Source organism: Vulpes vulpes, chromosome 5 (assembly GCF_048418805.1).
Source record: "Vulpes vulpes isolate BD-2025 chromosome 5, VulVul3, whole genome shotgun sequence".
Lineage (NCBI taxonomy): Eukaryota > Metazoa > Chordata > Mammalia > Carnivora > Canidae > Vulpes > Vulpes vulpes.
In genome coordinates this window covers 74,023,143-74,047,537 of record NC_132784.1, presented here as the reverse complement: position 1 = coordinate 74,047,537, position 24,395 = coordinate 74,023,143, and the positions used below count along the sequence as shown (strand labels likewise).

At 35.7% G+C, this 24,395-nt stretch overlaps 1 protein-coding gene across 2 annotated transcripts in view; it reads right to left on the bottom strand.

Moving 5' to 3' along the window:
- Positions 1–24,395, bottom strand: part of CSTPP1 (centriolar satellite-associated tubulin polyglutamylase complex regulator 1) — a 199,975-nt gene that overhangs the window by 76,464 nt on the left and 99,116 nt on the right. The window lies entirely within an intron of this gene.

Here is a 24,395-nt window from a genome sequence, read left to right as displayed (position 1 = left end):
ACATCAAATGTTAGCAAGGATGTATTAACAACCAGGGTTTTTCAGACATTTTTAGTAGGAGTATTAAACAGTACAACTACTTTGGGAAAAGTCGGCCAGCAATTCCACCCTTAGATATTTACCCAAGAGAAATAAAAACATATGTCCATGAAGTTCAGCATCCTTTTATGAAAAAACTCAGAATAAATTGGGTATAGAAGGGAATTTACTTCAACAAAATAAAGGTCATTTATGGCCCACAGCTAACATACTCAACAGTGAAAGACTGAAGGCTCTTCCTCCAAGAGCAGGAACAAGATCATACCTTTTCAACATAGTGCTAGGAGTCCTAGTCAGAGAAATTAAGCAAGAAAAAGAAATGGAAAAGCCATCCAAATTGGAAACGAAGAAGTAAAATTGTCTCTGTAGATGATATCACCTTATATAGAAAATATCTCCTTTTTTAAAGAATTTATGTATTTATTTGAGAGAAAGAGAGAAAGCACAGCAGGGGGAGCGTCAGCAGCAGAGGGAAAGAGAGAAGCAGGCTCCCCACCGAGTAGGAAGCCGGGTGTAGAGTTTGATCCCAGGACCCTGGGACCATAATCTGAGCTGATGGCAGATGCTTGACCGACTGAGGCCTCCAGGCGCCCATAAAAAATCTAAAAAAAAAAAACCAAAACCAAAAACCTGTCAGAACTAATAAATAAATTTAGCTAAGTTGCAGGACACAAAATCAATATAAAAAAATCAGCTGCATTTTTATACACTAACAGCGAGTTATCTGAAAAAGAAAGAAAACCATTCCATTTACAATAGTATCAAACACAATAAAATACTTAGGAATAAATTTAATCAAAGAATTTTTTTATCTCAGCAAAAAAATCTGTACATTGAAAACTAAGAATTTCATAAAAAAACTGAAGAGGCACCTGGGTGGCTCATTCGGATAAGTGTCTGCCTTTTGCTCAGGTCAAGACATGGAACAATCTAAGTGTTAGTTTATGAATGGATAAAGAAAATACAATATATGTGTATAGTGGAATACAATTCAGCTATAAAAGAGAAGGAAATCCTGCCTTCTACAACAACATGGATGGATCTTGAAGTGAGATAAGTCAGAGAAAGACAAATGCTGTATGATTTCAAATTATATATCAAATCTAAAAAAGCCAAATTCATTGAAATAGAGAGTGGAATGGTGGTTGCCGAGAATGGGAGGTGGTAGAAATGAGGAGATGTTCATCAAAGAATACAAATTTCTAGTTATAAGATGAATAAGTTCTGGGGACATAACATACAGCATGATGACTATACTTAACAATACTGTACTATATACTTGAGAGTTGCTAAGAGGGCAAATCGTAAATGTTTTCACTACTAAAAACAATAATAACGAACCCTCAAAATTACAAAACAACAACAACAACAATAACAAATCCCCCAAATTACAAAAAACAGGTAATTATGTGAGGTAATGGAGGTGTTAACTAACTTTATTGTGGTAATCATTTTGCAATATACATATATATCAAATCATCACTTTGTACAACTTAAAGTTACATAATGCTACCTGTCAATTATATCACAATAAAGCTAGGAGAAAATATGTGCACAAAGTCTTATAGACAAATATTTTTGATACTTTATTCACAGTAGCCAAATACCACATAATTCACATATCCATTAACAGGTGAACAAAAACAAATTGTGCTATATTCATATAATGGAACACTACTCAGCAAAAAAAAAGGAACAAATGTGATGGTACATACCATGATGTAGATGAACATTTCTCCAAAGAAGATATACAAATGACCAATATGCATAGGAAAAGATGCTTAACATCATTAAGTCATCAGATAAATGGAAATCAAAAGCATAATGAGATACCACTTTCTACCCACTGGGATGCATATTAAAAAAGACAGATAATACCAAGTGTTGGCAAGAACCTGGAAAAACTGTAACCCATACATTGCTAGTGGGAATATAAAACAATGCTGCTACTTTGGAAACAGGCAGCTCCTCACAAAGTTACACAGAATTAGGTATATATACTCAAGAGAAATGAAAACATATGCTCATGCAAAAACTTGAATGCAGATGCTCATAGCAGCATTCATAATAGCCAAAAAGAAGAAACAACCCAGATGTCTATCTATGGATGAGTGGATAAACAAATGTGGTATACCCATACAATGGAATATTATCTAGCCACAGAAAAGGAATGAGGTATGCATCTGATACATACTATGCATGGATGAATCTTGAAACTGTTACTTTAAGTGTAAGAAACCAGACATAGAAGCCCACATATTGTGTAATTCCATCTATATGAAATGTCCAGAATAGGCAAATCCAAAGAGATAGAAAGTAAATTACTGGTTGTCTGGGGCTAGGAATAGGTGAGTGGGGGGGAAAAGTAGTGGGTAATTAGTAATTAGAGTTACTGCTAATAAGTATGGGTTTTTTGCGGTGGCGGGGGAGTTAATGAAGAAAATATTCTAAAATTGATTGTGGTGATGGTTGCCCAACTGTGTACGCATATATTAAAAACAACTGAATTGTACGCTTTAAATAGGTGAATTAGGGGGGCATCTGGTTGGCTCAGTCAGTAAAGCATTCAATTCTTAATCCCAAGGTTGTGAACTCAAGACTCATGTTGGGCATGGGGCCTACTTTAAAAAATTTTAAAAATAGGGCCACTCGGATGGCACAGTTGATTAAGCATCTGACTCTTGGTTTTGGCTCAGGTTGTGATCTCAGGGTCGTGAGACCAAGGCCCATGTCAGGCTCCATGCTTAGCATAGAGTCTGCTTCAGATTCTCTCTCTCTCTCCCTCTGCCCCTTCTGAAACTCATGCTCTCTTGCTCTCTCTCTCTCTAAAATAAAGACATAAATCTTAAATAAATAGGTGAATTTTGTGGCACTCAATTATATCTCACTGTATTATTTTAAAATTTTTTAAAGAACCATTTATACAATTCTTTTTTGTGAGTTTTCTGTTCACTTCATTAAATTTTCTATGGAATATGTAGTATTTTTATAGCTGATTTTTAAGGAACCTGTACATAAGGAAATTAGCCCTTCATCTCTCTAAGTTACAAATATCTCTACCTATTTGTTGTTAATCTTTTGTCCTCATTATAGGGTTTTTTCCATCAAGCAGATTTTTCATCCTTTTTTACCTATTGAAATACATCAGGAGCTTCATTTATGATCCCAAGCTTTCTGTCATTCATATTTAGAAAGGCTTTTCTCTCTGTGAGATTATAAAAACATTTTCCTGCGGTTTCTTTGAGGGTATTTATGGTTTCAATTTTTACATTGAAATATTTGATCCATCTGGAATTTATTTTCATATAAGGTGTGAGGAAGGAATCCAACTTAATTTTTTTAAAGATGGCTACTAGTTGTGCTCATTGATTTAAAATGATCCCCCTCCCCCAACATAGGTTAATACTATTTCCATATTTGGGTCAATTTTGAGGCTTCTCCATTCTGGTCCATTGATTTTTACTTATCTATTCATGTGCCAATAGTGAATGTTTGTATAGTATACCATAGTGATGAAGCGATGTACCACTGGAGCCAACTTTCTGAGTTTAAATTCAACCTATGCAACTTACTGGCTCTGTGAGTTTGAGCAAGTTCACCATAATGAGCTGTTGTGAGAATTAATGAATTATTTTATCTAAAGTGCTTAGAACAGTACCTGGAACATAGTGATTTGTGTTAGCTATTTTATTAATAAAATTTTATAGCTTTGCAATAGATTCTAAATCTGGTAGATCTAGTGCACCATTATTTCTTCTCTTTCTCAGGATATTCCTGGTTATTCTATTTAGTTTTTCTGTATAATCTTTACAATCAGCTTGTCCCACAAAATAAGCAAATAAGCAAAATAAAATACTGTTTTTACTGAGATCATGTTAATTATAGATAAAATTAGGAGCACTGACAACTTTATGATTTTTAAGTCTCCCTTTCCAAGAATGCAGTATGTCTTTCCATATGCCAAAGGCTTCTTTCAGGTTCTTCAGTAGCATTTTAAAATCTTCATATAGTCTTGCATATTCTTGTTAGGTTTATTGCTAGGTACTTTATCTTCTCTTGTTATTGTAAAAAGGGACTTTTCTTTTTATCTGAATATATAAAGGCTATTATTTTTAAATAAATTATTGGTTTTAGTATATTTTATTTAACTCCCTTGCTGAAGTTTCATGCTGTTTATAATAGATTTCGTTTATCTTGGGGCTTTCCAGGTAAGTATTTGTATCACCTGCAAATAATGTAATTTTCCTTTTTCTTTAAAATTTGTATGTCTTTATGTTTTTTCCTAATAATATTGACTGAAATCTTCAGAAAAATATAAATAATGGTAGGAAACCATAAAGAGTGAAACTTTTTATAATTATATCTAGAACTCCTACCTCATATTTCTTCCTTCTTAGATAAGGTGAAGATAACATGAAAGCAAATACAATATTTAAAACTTTAAAGAAGAAAAAGATGAAATTTAAAAAAGGACTTTAGATATATTTGAAGATATACATGAGATATATGAGAAATATACATGAGAAAAAGCTTCTATGCTAAAAAAAGTTATGCAAATGTATATTCAGCATAGTATATATTAGACTATGTGTAAAAACACCCATTTATTTATTTATTTATTTATTTAAATATTTTATTTATTTATTCATGAGCAACATAGAGAGGTAGAGACACAGTGAGAAGCAGGCTCCATGCAGGGAGCCCGACGCGGGACTCGATCCCGGGTCTCCAGGACCAGGCCCTGTGCCAAAGGCAGGCACCAAACCTCTGAGCCACCCGGGCCGCCCCAAAACACCCATTTATAAAAAAATATTAGACCAAGGAGAGAGGCCTCAGGAGAAATCAAACTTGCTGACATTTTGACTTAGACTTCTAGCCTAGAGACCGTGAGAAAATAAATTTCTGTTGTTTAGGCTAAAAAAACCCCACCAAAAAGAAACAAAACAAAACAAAACAAAACAAAAAAACAAACCAAACAAACAAAAAACCCACTAGGAATAACAGCAAGTATATAAATGGTGAATGCTGTCAGTAGTGGGTTTGGAGGTGATTATTTTTCTGCTTCATTACACCTCTCTGTACTACTACATTTCTACAATAATCAAGTATTTCTTTAATGATCAGAAAAACAGAAACAGAAACAAAGAATTAATCAAGTATACTGCTTTTTGGCTGAATCTGACTTTGACTTATGCCTTGACATTTGAAATCCCTATCACCATGTTCTCCTAACTCAGTCCAGTTTTGTGATCTGCATCAAAAATGCTTTATCTATATCTCCATTTGGCTAGGTAGTCTACAGTCTAATCCCATGATGATGTCACTTCTCTTCTGCTCTTCTTTTATCTGAATCCAGATGTTCTCCGACATGCTCCCACCCTCAGATTTGTGACTAGATACACATACAGCTATAGATCTTTTTGATATCAGACTGCTTTGCTTCTCTTAAGTCTCTTAAATATATTTCTTTTTCGTTGCCTAGGATTCTTCCCAAAAGACTTCTGAATGACCCACAGATGGAAGTATCCCACAGGCAAATCTGCACTTTGGTACTTCTGGGCATTAACTCTCCTTGAGCAAGGATTGTTCTCAAGTTTTTGAACCCTGGGATGTCTCCTAAGACACTCCAAGGAAACCCTTCTCCAGCCAAGATGATGACTAATACAACTTTTGGAGATACAGCGTTCTTGGAGGAAGTCCAGAAACCATATTGATTGGCTTTATTACAAATTCATACTATCTAACCTCAACTGGATGCTCATGGCTACTGGGTAATCCTTTTAGTCATCTCCTTCTGACTTTGTATTACATTCCTTACAACAGCTGCCCCAGACATTTTCCATTCTCAAATTTCCAAACTAACCCTTTGCCCCGACTCACAACTCTAAGCAGATAAACTATTTTGCTGAGAAGACTGAAGTCACCTGATTTTTCAGCCCTTCAATTTCCTTCCCCTATACTTTAATATTTCTTTTTTGTCTTCAGTTAATCCTCACTTCTTCTTTCCCTCTCTTAGAGAATCTTTCCCACTTCTTACTAAGATTAATCCCTCCATCTGTGCTCTTAAAGTCAGTTCTTTCAGTTTCTCTAGGACCTTGCTCTATCAATTATCCCCTTACACTGCATCTTTAACCTTGCTTTTTCCATTAACTCCTTGCTAGCTACCTGCACATGTTTAAGTGATCTCTTAATCTAAAAAATCTTTCAAAGACTACTCACTAAAGCTTTCTTCTTTTGTTTTTCAAAGACAAATTTCTCAGAATGGTGTGCTATATTCATTATCCCCTTCTTTCTCACCACCCATTCATTCACTCATTAATCCTTTCAGTGTTGCTCCCATCATTCAACTAAACTGTTCTCTTAAAAGTTACGGATAATCACTCAGTCACTATAGTAGATTTGAAGGATCTTTTCTTAGCTCCTGTGACAACTGATACTGTTGCCCATTTTAGAACTCTCCTCCTTGGCTTCTGCAATGTTATATTATGCCATTTCTTTTCATATGTTCTGATTGTTTCTCCCTGATTCTTCTTCCTTCTCTCATCCTTTAAATATAAGGATCCCCCAACGTTCTGCCCTTATCCCCCTCTCTCACTACACTTTCATTCCTCAGTGATTTCATCCATTCACACGATTTAACTACTGACCATATTTCCTCTTCCAATCTCTGTAACAGTCTTGAATTCCTGCTGACAGGTTCATTTGAAAGGTGTGCTGGCTTTTCAAACTCAGTTGACTCTAAATCAAACTATAGCAGCAACTCTTTTTAACTCCACTTAAATTCACCAAGTGTTTGGTTTTCATTTTTTAATAATATGCATATGTTGCTCTTTCTTGGTTTTTAAATTTTAGACATTATCTTTGAACTCTTAGATAAAGATAAGTTATCTTTTTTACCACCGACACATACTTCCCATTTTCCAATCTCTCTAATATATAGTACCAATTTTATCTTAAAATATTTAGTACTTATATTTTTATGCTATATGAATATTATTCATAGCCAAGCTGCAAGGTATATTATTAGTTCATTTTTCTTTCTCATACAGCCTTTTGTTTTTCTTGGAATAACTGTCACTTTCTCGGTTTGCTTGGAGTTTCTAAGTATTAATCGCTATTTCTTTTATTTATTTTTTATTAAAGATTTATTTTCAAGTAATCTCTACACCCAACACAGGGCCTGCATTCACAACTCTGAGATGAAGAGTCACAGGCTCCACCAACTGAGCCAGCTAGGTACCCGTAATCATTATATCTTTAACTGAAGAATTCATCTCTAACCCTCCAACTGAATGTAATCTAACACAACAGTTTTGTTTTGTTTTTTAAGATTTACTTGAGAGAGAAAGAGAGAGTGAAAGAGCAATGGGGAGGGATAGAGGGAGAAAAGAATCTTAAGCAGACTGTGTGCTTAGTGTAGAGCCCTACATGGGGCTCAATCTCACAACCCCGAGATCATGACTTGAGCTGAAACCAAGAGTTGGATGCTTAACTGACTGGGCCACCCAGGGGCCCCTAACACAACAGTTTAATCAGTTCTATTTTTTATTTTCTTGTACACATTCAGTCTAGGAGTTTTCTGCTGCTCCAGTTTGATTGTTTTTTAGCTCTTCCACACAAATGGTTGTCTGGGATTATCCTTCGTTATCATCCTAAGATTTCTCTTAACCTCTCTCCTGTGTTGTTGGATCCCTTGTTTCTAGATCCCATAATTTCATCTTTTTTAGATTTATCCCAATTTTTGATGAAACATGTCCTTCCAGGGTTTCATGAGAAATGCTTATGGTTGTTAAAATTTATAAGCTCTTGCCTATCTAAAAATCTATACTTTATTTCATAGTTGATTGATAATTTGACTTGGTACAGAATTCTAAGTCAGAAATAAACTTCCCTTAGAATTCTGAAAGTATTGTGCTCTATTGTTTTTTAGCTTCCAGTGTTGCTATTGAGAAGCCTGATAGCATTCTAATTCCTCTGTATTCCTTTTTTTTTTTTTTTTTTTTTTTTTTTTTTTATGTTTTACTCCTGGACTGGGCCTCGAAGTTTCTTGAATTATTTCTCTTTCCATTTTTTTTTTGCCTCTTCTGGGCAATTTCCTCAACTCTACCTTTCAGTCCTTTTATTGAATTTTTTTCTTTTTCTTTTATTTTTAGTGGGGGGAGGGGCAAAGGGGGAGAGAATTCCAAGCAGGCTCCACACTCAGCACAGAGCCCAACTTGAAGCTCAATCTCACAACTGCAAGATCATGACCTGAGCCAAAACCAAGAGTTAGATGCTTAACTGACTAAGCCACTCACGTGTCCCTGAATTTTTTATTTCTGATATTCTAATTTCTAAGAACTTTTTTTTTATAGTAGGCTAGTCTTATTTAATGAATCTAGTATTTTCTCTTTTTTTCCCCCCTGAGGGTATTAATTATAGCTTTCTTAAAGCTTTCTTTTCCTTGTATTGTCACAGCTTTTTCTGAGTTTCCTCCTCCTGTGCCCTGTCAGTTTTGCCTTGGTTTCTATTATGTTCAAGATTTCTTTCTCATATCTGGTGATCCTTGAGTATGTCCATCCATATTTAGAGTAAGATATTAAAAAGCTGGGTTATCTGAATGGGTAGAGCTTGTTAACATTGATCTTTATATACAATGAATAGGTTGAGACCTGGTCATTTCCCTAAACATCAGATTTGTAGGGACTTTTTCTAGGGCTACTTTAGTTTCTCCAGAAAATATTCCAGGCTTTGTCTGGAGGGTATCCATTTAGCAGACAGCATTCTGAGAGCTAAGCAAAGGAAGGGGAGGGAAGGGAACAGGATATCAACATTTGGCATATAGACGCTGTCTTAATCTCCTTGTTTTCATTAGCCATCTCACCTCTGCTCTGTGTCTCTCATTCCTAAATTGAAAATTCCTCCAGTTTAGTTTCTCCAATCTTTTACTGGATTCAGAAGGGCACTGACCTTGATGCTTGATGAAGGAGAGAGGATCTGGGGATCTTACTGCTCCTTATAAAGACTTTTCAACAAATTTTCCTGTTTTCAGTTTTCTGTACATCCCCAATTTCAGAGTACCGTCAATTCCAGTCCCTGACCCCCCAGACCTCTGTGGAACTGACACCTTTCTCTTTTGTAAGTAGTTAGTCATCAGCTTTCTCTGCTAAATCAGTTCCTACCTAACCATCTGCTGTCCAGCTTCTAAAATTTAGTTGACACCTGTCTCTCATCATAAGCTCTTCTCTTATTTTGTTTGTTCTTTTGGCTTTCTATCCTTTCCCCCCTTTTTCATAATTTTAGTGTGTTCTACAGAGAGAGTAAATAAACATGCATATTTGGCCTGACACTTTCTACTAGTGATCTATATATAACTGTTTACTTACATGTCCATTTTCTCTCCAACTAGACTATGAACTTAAAAAGAAAATGATATCCTCCTTACCCTTTTTAGTTATTACCTAGAGTAATAACCTGGCACAGAGGACACATTCAACAAATACTGTTGAGTGAATGAACAGTTGAATGAGTGAGTTCTCTGCATACCTTTCATCATCTAGCACAATGCTTTGAACACTGAAAGCATTTAATAATGAATTCAAAAAGAAAAGTCTTATGATCGACATTTTGTATTTAAAATTTCAAATATATGGTTGTCAGAAACACTTGTTTGCATAAGTATACTTTACATAGCTACAGTATTTAGACTGTATACTCCAAATTTAATGTAATCTTGCTAACCAAGTAACTACTGAAAGTGAATCCTGACTTCATTGTTCGGAAAAGTCTCAATCTTAATGTCCTTTTCAAAAACAAACTTGTTTTTGTTTTGGCCCCATCCTTTGTGTCCTACTTTTTGATTTTTTTAATAGAAGAAGAAAGGGGTAGGAATATATTAATCACAAATTAAAAGACCATACAAAAGCCACTGGCTGAATTGAGAACATGCTTCTGGACGGAGATGAGAGGATTACAGAATACGTGTACTAAAGTCTTCCATCTTCAATACACTAACATAATGAAATGCAGTCATAGTTTTTATATCACTTTAGGTCAATATTCAGAATAATTATATTTACTTTTCTAGGGTCTGCTCAAGTAGGGACATGTGGGTGGCTCAGCGGTGGTGTGATCCTGGGGTCCCGGGCTCGAGTCCCGCATCGGGCTTCCTGCATGGAGCCTGCTTCTCCCTCTGCCTATGTCTCTGCCTCTCGCTGTCTCTCATGAATGAATAAATAAAATCTTAAAAAAAATTTTTTTAACTTAAAAAATAAAATAAAATGCTCAAGTATAGGGCACCTGGGTGGCTCGGTAAGTTGAGTGTCTGACTTTTGATTTAGGCTCAGGTCATCTCAGGGTCATGAGATGGGAGCCCTGTGTGGGGTTTTATGCTCAACGAGGAGTCTGCTTGGGATTCTCCTTCTCCCTCTGCCCCTCCCTCTACTCGTGCTTGGTCTCTCTCAAATGAATAAATAAATCTTTAAAAATAAAATAAAATGGGCAGCCTGGGTGGCTTAGCGGTTTAGCACCACCTTTAGTCCAGGGCCTGATCCTGGAGACCTGGGATCGAGTCCCATGTCAAGCTCTCTGCATGGAGCCTGCTTCTCCCTCTGCCTGTGTCTCTGCCTCTCTTTCTCTCTCTGTGTGTCTCTCATGAATAAATAAATAAAATCTTTAAAAAATAATTAAAAAAATAAAAATAAAATAAAATGTTCAAGTATACCAAAATATAGTCTGCAATAGATCCAAATAAAGAGAGTTTATAGGGACACCTGGTCAGTGGTTGAACATCTGCCTTTAGCCCAGGGCATGATCCTGGAGACCTGGAATAGAGTTCCATATCAGGCTCCCTGCATGGAGCCTGCTTTTCTCTCTGCCTCTCTCTGCATCTCTTATGAATAAATAAAATCTTAAAAAAATAAGACAGTTTATGGAATAAGCTTAGTAAGAGAGTAAATTTCTCCACCACAAATCATATTCTCTTATTATGCTAGATAAGCTGGTTTCTCACTGTCTTTTCAAATACCATTATTGCTTCAGTGCTCACACTGCCCAAAATACCCTCTTTCCTCTTCCTAGTCAAATTTGGCCATCTTTCAAGGTCCAACCTGAGCTTCCTCTCTTCATGTGGCCGCTTCTTTCTTATGACCTGTGGCACTTCTTTGAACCACATATCCTGACACCTGATTATACTCTATACCACTCTTTAGCCATCTTCCCAACTAGACTGTATGCATCATTGGCCTCAAGGCCACAGCCTTCTTTTCTATATCGCATAACTCCTAGTACCACTTTGGGCACATAGCAGATGCTTAAACAACATTTTCTTTTTTTCAAAATAAAAATAGCTTTATTTTTATTGTGATTATGAAAATGCTGCGTGATCATTATAAAAAAAACCTCAAACAACATAGAAAAGTGTGAAGAAAAAGTAAAATGCCAGTGCAGAGAGAAAACCACTAATAACATTTTGGTAAACCTCTTTCCAAACATTTTGGTATGCACATAAACATGCACAGACATAAGATATGTATAATTTTATATAAATGGTATTATACCATTCTGCTGTTCTGCAACTTGAGACAATAAATGTAGATTTTTTCAGTATTACTTCCTTGTCCATCATTGCCTCCTGAATTTAGTTTTATTTTAAAAGTAGAAATGTACTTCCAAGAATTATTGACCAATTAGCATAACACATAAGGTTGTGAACACTGGAATTATATATTTTTCAGCCTATTCTTTTGTCATCAGACCTACTGTGATTATAATGTGACTAAATTCACATATTTGTTCATATTTTACATAAGAGAAATATCCTTTTAAAAATCCACTTCCAAACTCATCCTCTTTTTAGTATTTAATAGTTTTCTTTGACCTATGAGATAAACTCTTGCTCAGAGGGAGAAAATTGATATTTCTAAGAGAAATGTTAACTAGGATCTTTATGAGGAAAAGGCCATAATAATAACAAAACAGTGGGTTTTAAGAGCAGCCGACTTACAAATTAGTTTGTTACAAATTAGTTTCTTTGATATTTTTTGGAGAAAGGGGTGGAGAATCAAGATGGTATAATAAGTGAACATTATATTTGGAGTCCTAAGGTTTGGTTTTGAATTTAAACTGTTGTCCTTGGGATCCCTGGGTGGCGCAGCGGTTTAGCGCTTGCCTTTGGCCCAGGGCGCGATCCTGGAGATCCGGGATCGAGTCACACGTCGGGCTCCCGGTGCGCGGAGCCTGCTTCTCCTTCTGCCTGTGTCTCTGCCCCTCTCTCTCTGTGTGACTATCATAAATAAAAATTAAAAAAATAAAATAAAATAAACTGTTGTCCTTACTGACCCAGATTCTCAATTCTCTTAGATATTGTTGTACTTTCTTCTTTCTTTTTTTTTCTTTTTTTTTGTTGTACTTTCTTTAGTTTCAACTTACAGTTCCTTTGTAAATATCTTGTGAAAGATATGTAAATAATTTATTTTTAGCCTTCATTTCTAATCTGTTCTTTTAAACCTATACATTGTCTTCTCAGTATGACTTTAACTGCATCTCATGGATTTTGATTTGTTATATTTTTATTGTCATTTAGGTAAAATTGTTTTCTAGTGCCTATTGTGATTTCTTCTTTGACTCAGCATTATTTAGAAGTAATTGTTTACTAGTAAGAGAACATATTTGATTTTAATTTTTTGTAAACTATTGAGACTTGCTTTCATGGCCCTATCTATGGTCATTTTTGATAAATGTTCCATGTGTCCTTAAAAAGAATAAGTACTCTGCAATTGTTGGATATGATATTTTATACAAGTTAATAAGGTTAAATTTGCAAATCATGTTCTTCAAACCTTATTAATTTCTTATCAACATTATTTACTTTTTTGGTGTGCCATGTTCTATCAGATAAAGCTCTATTGCAATAATAAATAAATAAATAAATAAATAAATAAATAAATAAAATGGGTTGCCTGGTAAATGCCTTCGTGAGCTACCCATTAATCTTTGTATGTTTTGTTACACATCTTTCCTGATGTTTCAGTTATCTAGTACATTCTTACATTCCTTCTGCAAGTGATAGAGGTGGTGATAAATACTTTCCGGTATCAGTTTTGTCCCACTCGTATGGCCTCTTAGCACTAAAATACTTTTAGTGATAGTGGTGATGGCAGAACCTACTTTATAATTTGTTCATGTAAAATCTATTAATATTGGGTTTTTGAAAAATAATAATTTAAAGCTCTAAATGTCCTTTTTGGTTCCTATGTATCTAAAAAAACCAGCATGCAACCCATGAAGTTCCTTCTCATCAATCTCCATGCCAGATGAGAATTTCCAGAACTGTTTTTTAAATCAGGGCAAGGAGAAAAGAACAGGGCAGGGAATCCTTGGCTGCAAGAGCCAGCTTCAAAGAATTCAGTGTGCTGGGAGCAGCAGCCAACTGGGCGCGACTATCTGCACCCTTGCACCAAAGCCAGAGAACAAAGATGAAGGGTGAGGAAATGAAGGAGATTCTTGAAGTGACTTCCCAGGAGGAATCTCAGACCAGCCACACCCAGTCCCTTTATCTTGGTAAATAACTCAACAAAACTGCAAATGGGCTTAGCAGAGTCTGTGCAGAAACCTCTCCCACAGAGTGGGGATTTCTTCCTTATTGCTGCTACATGCAACTTTCCAGATCCGCGCTTGCCTGCAGGGGAAGTGTGTGCTCTCCCCAAGTCAGGGCATGTTTATCAGATGAACAAACAAATAGCAAATAGCTCTTGGGAGGGTTTTCCCTATTTCCTGGCAGCAGAAGGACAGCAGCTGTTGTATGGTTAAACTGGGGATTTGGCCTTTTTAAAATAGTTTTAAAAGTTTGTAGTAGAAAAATAAAATAAAAGTCTGTAGTAGAAACCCTCCTTTCTGTCCCTGATGGTTAAATTGAAATTTGAACTGTTCCTTCCAAGACATGCTGATCTTATTGGAAATGCACTGTAAATGAGCATGGCACATCCAGTCAACCAGCAGGCATTCATGAATTTATTCACCCAGCATTTAGAGCACCAAAACCAAGCAAAGGCAGTGAATGAGGATTCAGAGAGAAAATATGTGGTCTCTGCCATCAAGGGAGTTAACGATGATACTTATCACAATGACACAAGCAGCTGGCATTGATGGAGCAGTCATTATGTGCCAAGATTACTAACTGCTTTAATCTGTTATCTCACTGAGTTGTCACAACTTTGAAGTGGTATACTCTCCATTTTATAGATGAGAAAACTAAGGCCTGGAAAAAGTAACTCGACCAAGGTCACACTGCTGTACCTAATAAAAAGTTCACCTGAACCCAAGGCCACTTAACTCTAAAAAGGTTTTCTCTTTAGGGTTTTATGTGAAGCTTGACACTACAAATCCAGGTGATATCTTAGGAAAGAGATTCTATATTTGCCAATAACTATATATAAGATGTGATAGAAGAAGTGCCATTAGAGAGCTCACTTTTGAATGGAGGTAAGAGAAGGCAAGGAAGAGAGGGATGTGATAATTACAAGGACTTTTAGACATGTTACTTGAGCTGGGTCTACCTGAGAATGGGCAGAAATGTGCCCAGAAATGGGCAGAAATGCAAGAAAATTCTACGCAGAAAAGCAAAACAAAAGTGTGCAAGGGGAAAAGCATAGGAGTGTTTGGGGGGAAAGCAAGTGTTTTTGTGTTGTTAGAGGCTAGGTTATGAGTAGGAGAGTTGCAGTTGGAAAGGCTGAGGTTAGAACATGAGTGGCCTACAATGTAAGGTAATGGGATTCATATTTCCTTAGGAGGCAATACAGAACTATGGACATTCTAAGCAAGGATGAACAAGCCCAGAGCTGTGCTTTAGAGAATTGTATTTATAAAAGGTTTTGCAGTAAGTAATTCTCAAGCTTTAATGGTTATCAGGATCACCTGCAAAGCTTTTAAAATGCATGGGCCCCACAAAAAGTTCCAGAGCCACAGGAACTCTCATAAACTGCTCTTAAGTGTGGAGAATGATAAAATCACTTTGGAAAATCTGGGAATATATGCTAAAGCTGAACATACACATTCCCAGCAATCTCACTCCTAAGTACATACCTAACAGAAATCTATATACCAAGAGATGTATAAAAGTAGAGTTACAGCAACATTGTACCAGCCCCAAACCAAAAACAACCCAAATGCTACATACTGTAGGATGGATGAACTGTGGTTTATATACAAAATGGAATTCTGTATAACAATGAGAAAGAATTGTAGCTAAGCCCAACAACAAATGAGAAATATAAAATTGAGCAAAAGAAGCCAAATACAGAAGACTACATGCTCTATGATTCTAGCTACATAAAGTTCAAAACCAGGCACAAAACATTATGATGATAATGATATGTTAGAGGGGATTAATGACTAGAAGCAGTCGTCTGCCGTACTGGTAATATTTTTTATCTTTATTTGGATGAATATAATATGTTTATTTTATAGAAATCTAATGAGCTGTACATTTATTATTTTGCTTTCTCTACATATGTTACATTGCAAAACTTTTTTTTTTAACTTAAAACATTAAAAAAAATAGCATAGGGCCCAATCCAAAAGATTCCAATTAAATCAGTCTGAGATGGTGCCTTGGCATCACTACTTTTTTTAAAGTTCCCTAAGTGAACTTGATATGCAACTAGGATTGAAAACCACTGCTGTAGAGCAAGGACTGGAGCAGAGAAAAAAAAACTTCAAAAGTTAGTCAGTGTTTCCCACACTTAAGAGATAATAAGAATCACCTGAAAAGTTTGCAAAAAAGAAAAGAAAGAAAAAAAGAGAAAGAAAGAAAAGAAAGAAAAGAAAAGAAAAAGAAAAGAAAAGAAAAGAAAAGAAAAGAAAAGAAAAGAAAAGAAAAGAAAAGAAAAGAAAAGAAAAGAAAAGAAAAGAAAAGAAAAGAAAGTAAGTCCCAGATCCCTCCCTTGCTGACTGATTTAGCAGGCTGGAGATGGGATCAAGGAATCTGTCTTTTTGACAACCTCTCCAGTGTTGGGATAATTAGGACAACCTCTCCAATTAATTAGGGTTCTAAATTAGGGTCAGGTGGCAGCAGTGTGAATGACGAGCAGGTCATGCCAAGCAACATAAAACTGGAAAAGATTAAATTTTCAACACTACTTATACTTGCTTTTATATACTGCCAGCTTAAAATCCTCCAAAACAACCAAATTTGAGTACGGTTTATTAAATTGACATCTTTAACCTAAGGTAGTTTTATTTTGATTCATAGTGTGTAAGTTTAAATTAGTCATTTACTTTTGTTTCTAACAGAACCATGAAATCAAGAGATTTTAGAAACCTAAGGCACACCATTCTGTTTTCTGGTACATCTAGTTTAGCGAATGGGTTTAATAACATCTCATAGTATAGTCTCACTTCAGCTTAACTTTTAAAAAAAATCCTTGGCTATATTTTCAAAGAACTTCCAAATTCCAGTTATTATGTCCTTCAAAGCATGAAATACATAGTAAAGCAAGTACTATACTTCCCCAGCAATAAGAATCATGATTTTTAAATTTTAAATAAAGATGCAATAACTATATTTTTTTCTCTTGAAGACAGGTAAAATGGAATTTAAATTTGTAGTTGCCTTTCTTCCATCTGTAAAGCAATGAAAGATCACAGACAAATGTAATACATTCTTATGCCTTAACTCTTCTGATCATATTTTAGGCTTTCAGGAAATCACTCATTGATCTCAGAAACTGAAATGTCATATTTATTCATTTAGCATCAGAGCAAGAGCACTTGATGCTAATGGCAGAGTATGTGACTGAGAGAATGCCTGAACTTATCAGTTGGGTTGGAGACAGTTGACCCCAATTTAGGGGGCTTATTTTTTATCAATACGATGGGGGAAGTGTTGGAAGTACTTCAATAGTTTTCAAACCAGAAGACTAGAATTCTTCAGAGGCATTTATAAGGTTCTACAAATGTTCAATTTTAATATTTTTATTACTAAAACTATATCTTTATTTAAAACCTACGAAAAAAACAAAATATATGCACACTAAATCTTTCACATAGTAAATTTTATTATATAGACACAACCAACCTATGCTTTCAGGTTAACTCACTGTGGAGCTTCTCCTGCTCCACAATATATATATATTTGAACCTGTAAATATGCCACTGATTAGAAACCTTTTTATCTGCCCTGCTTGTTTTCATTTCTTTTTAATTCAAGACTATATTGACATAAAGGCTGAGGTTACATAAAATCTTTAAATTCTTCTGGGTGAGAGTACAGATGTTAACAAGTCCTCCTCTTACTTGCTTCTATATGATGTGGTTATGGAACCAAACAAAGTAGATTACTTTATAAAATGTTTGATAATTACAAAATAAAAGTCTTCAAGTGTTAAGATACTAAAATGGTAAAAATGTAGTCGTGTTTGAACTGGGACTAGAAAAGTAATGGTAGAAAAAATTCATGGAGTAGTGGATCATACAAAGGCAAGGCACTAAAATGTCCTCAGATGTTGTGTTAGATAAGCACTAGCAGTTAAAATCAGGCAAGCATTTTTTCAAAACACTATAGGATAAATATTATACAAATTAACATGGACTTTCAATTTTATTAGGATAAGACTTAGATTGTGGAACTTTCAGAGTTATTTGCAGAGATGTCAGTAGTGATACCAGAATTTATTCTTTTATACTAAAGTTTTCTAACCGACATAAGGGAACTGTCAGAACAATAGTCAAATAAAATCAATTGCTATTACTTCTACCTTAAATAAGTTCATTAAATATAGGTTTATGAACTTGGAAATCTTGCCAATATGTTAGATAAATCAAATAGTTCAATGACTTACAACATTGCCATACTCATGGCCTCAAATAAAATGTTAGTGATAAATCAAAACAGAATTTGGACTCAGCATGCAAAACAAAATTAATTTCTCTGTGCTGCATGAGAAAATGCTCTGCATCACTTGCCATCAGGGAAATATAAAACAAAACCACAATGAGATACCACCTCACACCAGTGAGAATGGGGAAAATTAACCAGGCAGGAAACAACAAATGTTGGAGAGGATGCGGGGAAAAGGGAACCCTCTTACACTGTTGGTGGGAATGTGAACTGGTGCAGCCACTCTGGAAAACTGTGTGGAGGTTCCTCAAAGAGTTAAAAATAGACCTGCCCTACGACCCAGCAATTGCACTGTTGGGGATTTACCCCAAAGATTCAGATGCAATGAAACGCCGGGACACCTGCACCCCGATGTTTCTAGCAGCAATGTCCACAATAGCCAAACTGTGGAAGGAGCCTCGGTGTCCATCGAAAGATGAATGGATAAAGAAGATGTGGTTTATGTATACAATGGAATATTACTCAGCCATTAGAAACGACAAATACCCACCATTTGCTTCGACGTGGATGGAACTGGAGGGTATTATGCTGAGTGCAGTAAGTCAATCGGAGAAGGACAAACAGTGTATGTTCTCATTCATTTGGGGAATATAAATAATAGTGAAAAGGAATGTAAGGGAAGGGAGAGGAAATGTGTGGGAAATATCAGAAAGGGAGACAGAACATAAAGACTCCTAACTCTGGGAAATGAACTAGGGGTGGAGGAGGGCGGGGGGTGGAGGTGAATGGGTGATGGGCACTGAGGGGGACACTTGAGGATGAGCACTGCGTGTTATTCTGTATGTTGGTAAATTGAACACCAATAAAAAATTAATTTATTTAAAAAAAAAAGAAAAATTTCTCTGTGCTGAAACTGTGAGTAAAAAGATGTCCTTGATATTAATCTGCTTGAGCTGCCATAACAATACTGCAGACTGGATTGTTTAAACAACAGAAAGGTATTTTCTCCCAGTTCTGAAGACTAGAAGTCCAAGATCAAGGAGCTAGCAGGGGCAGTGTCCCTACATGGCAAAGAGAGGACACAGGCTCTCTGATGTCTCTTCTTATAAGGACACTAATCCTTTCAGATCAGGGCCCTACCTTAATGACTTCATATAACCTAAGTTATATCCTTATAGGCCCTGCATCCAAATGTAGTCATTTGGGTTAGGGCTGGGTTAGGGCTTCAACATACGAATTTTGGGGCATACAATTCAATCCATAGAAGCTTCTGAGATATCTCATTTTAAGAAATAACATCACTAATCAACTCATATATAATGTTTTAAGACATATTTATTTTTCCCCACATAAAAAAGTTTTAAACTAGCTGGGACAATTTGTAAAAAATATTTTATTTATTTATTCATGGAGACACACAGAGAGAAGCAGAGACACAGGCAGAGGAAGAAGCAGTCTCCCTGCAGGGAGCCCAATGTGGGACTTGATCCCAGGACCCCAGAATCACGACCTGAGCCAAAGGCAGATGCTCAACCACTGAGCCACACAGGTGTCCCTCGCTGGGACAATTGTTTTTTTATTTTTATTTTTATTTTTATTTTTTTTTATTTTTGACAATTGTTAATTGATTTCTCCAAAGTGATTATTCATCAATTAGGAATGTGAGCAATTGTCAGACACATTAGTTGCTCAGCTTTAACAAAAATAATTTACTATCACTCCTTTTTTGAATATTTAGACATATAACTAAACTAATTCAGTTTAACCAAAATACAAACAAAAAAACCAAAACCTGACTAGATGTCAAGATGCTAAAAAACAAAGCTCTAAGTATCTGCAGCTAATTATCTGTGTGAATCACAATTTTCTTGACAAGCTTTTATATCAAAACTAAATACTGGAAAGCTTTCCCCCAACATCAGGAACAAGACAAGGATGCCTGCTTTTGCCACTTCCACTCAACACAGAACAGAAAGTTCTAACCAGAGCAATAAGGTAAGAAAAAGAAATAAAAGACATCCAAACTGGGGGATCCCTGGGTGGCGCAGCGGTTTGGCGCCTGCCTTTGGCCCAGCGCGCGATCCTGGAGCCCCGGGATCGAATCCCACATCGGGCTCCCGGTGCATGGAGCCTACTTCTCCCTCTGCCTGTGTCTCTGCCTCTCTCTCTCTCTCTCTCTCTCTCTATCATAAATAAATAAAAAAATTTTAAAAAAAATATTAAAAAAAAAAGACATCCAAACTGGAAAGGAAATGGTAAAACTGTCTCTATTTGAAGATGACATCATTTTCTGTGTAGCAAACCTTAAAAATCTCTGTCACCCAAAAACATACACATTATTACAACTAATAAATGAATTTTGCAAAGATAGAGGATAAAACATCAACATACAAAAACCAACTACATTTCCATAAAGTAGCAATGAAAAGTGTGAGAAGGAAACCAGGAATAACAGTTCCACTTACAACCGTGTGAAAAGACTAAAATACTTAGGAATAAATCTAACCAGGAAGATGAAAGACTTGCATATTGAAAACTATAAAACACTGCTGAATGAAATTAAAGAAGCCTTAAAATAAAATGGTGTCACTTAGGTTAAGGTCCTACGTCAGTAAACCAAAACTGGAATACCTAACCTAATTGCAGTTTCAACCCCCCCACCCAAGAATGTAACTTATAACCAGTCAATATGAAAATTATCTGGTCAGTATGAGAAAATTTACTGATAGGCGTCTTCTATTCCCCTTAGGAGGGTGACCCTTGCCTAAACAGTGGAATCTTCACTTATAATTTCTTTTTTTCCTGCTCCCTCTTTAGCTTTAAAAACTTTTCTTTTTCAGTCGTTTGATGAAACTCTCCTCTACTTCTAGATGGGATGCTGCCTCATTCATGAATCTATTTTTAAATTTTATTTATTTATTTTCGAGAAAGTACATGCAAATGAGGGAGGCAGGGTAAAGGGGGAGGGAGAGGGAAAAGCAGACCCTACACTGAGCATGGAGCCTGACTCAGGGCTCAATCCCATGACCCTAAGATCAAGAACTGAACCAAAATCAAGAGATGGATGCTCAACCAACTGAGCCACCCAGCACTTCTATGAATCTATTAATAGAGCCAATTAGATCTTTCAAATTCACTTGGTTAAAATAAATAAATAATAAAAAATAAAATTCACTTGGTTGAGTTTTTGTTATTTAATAGAAAAATTAACATGAAAAAAAAAAAAAAGAAAAATTAACATTGTTAAGATGTCAATAGTAGGGATCCCTGGGTGGTTCAGCGGTTTGGTGCTGGCCTTTGGCCCAGGGCGCGATCCTGGAGACCCGGGATCCAGTCCCACATCAGGTTCCTGCATGGAGCCTACTTCTCCCTCTGCCTGTGTCTCTGCCTCTCTCTCTCTCTCTCTGTCTATCATGAATAAATAAATAAAATCTTAAAAAACTAAAAAAAAAAAAAAAAGATGTGAATAGTATCCAAAGAAATCTACAAATTCAACACAATCCCTAACAAAATCCCAACAGACTTTTTACCAGAAATGGAATAGGTGATCCTTGAATTTATATGGAGTTCCAAGGGGCCCTGAGTAGTCAGAACACTCTTGAAAAAGAATTAAGTCAAAAACTCAAACTTCCTACCTTTGAAACTTAGTATAAAGCTACAGTACTTAAAACAGTATGGTATGGCATAAAGATAGACATATAAACCATTGGAATAGAATAGAGAGCCCTAAAAAAGCCTTCACATGTATGGTCAATTGACTCTCCACAAAGGTATCATTCACTGGGGAAAGGACTACTCAACAAGTCTTTCCAGCAAGTGGTGCTGGGGAAACTAGAAGTTGACCTATAATTTGTCTTTATATAAAAATTAATTCAAAATTCATCAAAGACCTTAAGAGCTAAAACTATAAAACTCTTAGAAGGAAACAACCCAACATCTTCATGACACTGGATTTGACAATGATTTCATAGATATAACACCAAAAGTGTTGAGAACAAAAGAAAAAGTAGATAAATTGGGCTTCATCAAAATTAAGACCTTGTGCATCAAAGGATGCCATTAAGAGGGCAAGAAGACAATTTGCAGAATGAGAAAATATTTTCAAATCATTTATCTGATAAGAGATTCATATCCAGAATATATAAAGAACTCCCACAGCTCAACAACAAAAAAACAATGATATTCAATGGCAAAGACTTACACATTTGTCCAAAGAAGACATAGAGATAGCCAACAGATATGTGAAAAGATGTTTAACATCATTCATCACCAGGGAAATGCAAATAAAAACCACTATGAGGTATCACCTTACAACTCACACCTGTCAGAATGGCTAAAATCAAAAACTCAAGAAACAAGTTGATGAGGATATGGATTAAAAGGAACCCTTGCACACTGTTGTTGGGAATGCAAATTGTTGTATCCACTGTGGAAGACAATATGGATGATCCTCAAAAAATTAAAAATAAAACTGCCCTACAATCCAGTAATCACACTACTGGGCATTTACCCCAACAACACAAAAACACTAATTCAAAGGGATATATATCTATATCTATATCTATCTATCTATCTATCTATCTATTCCTATGTTTATTGCAGAATTATTTACAATAGCCAAATTATGGAAGCAACCTAAATGTCCATCCAAAGATGAGTGAACAAAAATGATGTACATACCTATATATATGTACACACACATACACACATACAAAATAGAATATTATTCAGCCATAAAAAATAATGAAATCTTGCCATTTTCAAACTAGAAAGAATTATGATAAAGGAAATAAGTTAAAGACAAATACTATATAATTTCACTTACATGTATAATTTAAGAAACAAAACAAAGGAGCAAAGGAGGAAAAAAGAGAGACAAATCAGGACACAGACTCTTAACTGGAGGAAATAAGTGAACCAGGTTAAGAGTATACTTATCTTGAGGAGAGCTGAGTAATATATGGAACTGCTGAATCATATATATTTTTTTAAGATTTTATTTACTTATTAGAGAGAGAGAGAGCGAGCACAAGCAAGGGGAGCAGCAGGCAGAGAGAGAGCAGCAGACTCTGCTGAGCAGAGAGCCTGATGTGGGGACTCGATCCCACGACCCCGGGATCATGACCTGAGCTAAAGGCAGATGCCTGACTGAGCCACCCAGGCGTCCCATGAATCACTATATTGTATACCTAAAACTAAAATTACACTCTATGTTAACTACACTGGAGTTAAAAGAAATTTTTTGGGGGGTGGGGGTGAGTGGGTGACGGGCACTGAGGGGGACACTTGACGGGATGAGCACTGCGTGTTATTCTGTATGTTGGTAAATTGAACACCAATAAAAAATTATTTTATTAAAAAAAAAACAAAAAAACAGAAAATTTTTAAAACATAACTTGTAAGAAAAAAAAAAGCACCAAAAAAACCCAATAGCCAATATGAAAAGATGTTCAACCTCATTACTCATTGGGGACATGCAAAACAAAACAATGAGATACTACTTTATACCCATTTGGATGCCTTTTATCAAAATAACAGGAAATAGCAAGTGATAGCAAGTGTTGTTGAGGATCTGGAGAAATTGGAACCCTTGTCAATTTCTTGTAAAAATGTAAAATGGTGAAGCCACTGTGAAAAACAGTATGGCAATTCCCTAAAAAAGTTAGAACATAGAATTATGATCATATGATTTAGCAATTCTACTCCTAAGTATATGGCCAAGAATCAAAGACAGGGACTTATACAGATACTCATACACCTATGTTCATAGCAGTGTTATTCACAATAACCAAAAGGTAGAAGCAACCCAAGTGTCTGTTGACAGATGAATGGATAAACAAAATATGATCTATACATACAATGGATAGAAAAGAAAAATTCTGACACATGCTACATGGATGAACCATGAAAACATCACGCTTAGTGAAATAAGCCAGATACAAAGGGACAAATATTGTATAACTCCACCTATATGGGATACCTAGAATAGTCAAAGACATTGAGACAGAAAATAAAATACTGATTATTTGGGGCTAGAGGAAGGAGAAATGGAGAGTAATTTTTTAATGGGTAAAAATGTTTCAGTTTGGGAAGATGAAAAAAGAAAAAAAAAGTTGGCTGCGATAGTTGCACAACAGTGTGAAAGTAGTTAATGCCACTGAACTGTGCATTTAAACATGATTAAAATGGCGTTGCCTAGATGGTTCATTCAGTCAGTTAAGTGTCTGCCTTCAGCCCAGGTCATGATCTCAGGTTCCTGGTATGGAGCATGTGTTGGGTTCTCCCTCTGTCTCTCCCAATCCTCTGGTCATGCTCTCTCTCTCAAATAAATAAAATCTTTAAAAATAGGCAAAAATGTTAAATTTTATGTTATTTGCATTTTAACACCAAAAAAAAAAGATTTCTGCATTTAGAAAGTGGTTATAATGGTAAATTTTATGTTATGTATATTTTACCACAATCAAGGGATAAGTATATTTTAAAACCCTTAGAGTTTCAAGACAAGATGGCTTCTAAAGTCCCTTTCAATTCTAAAATTTTT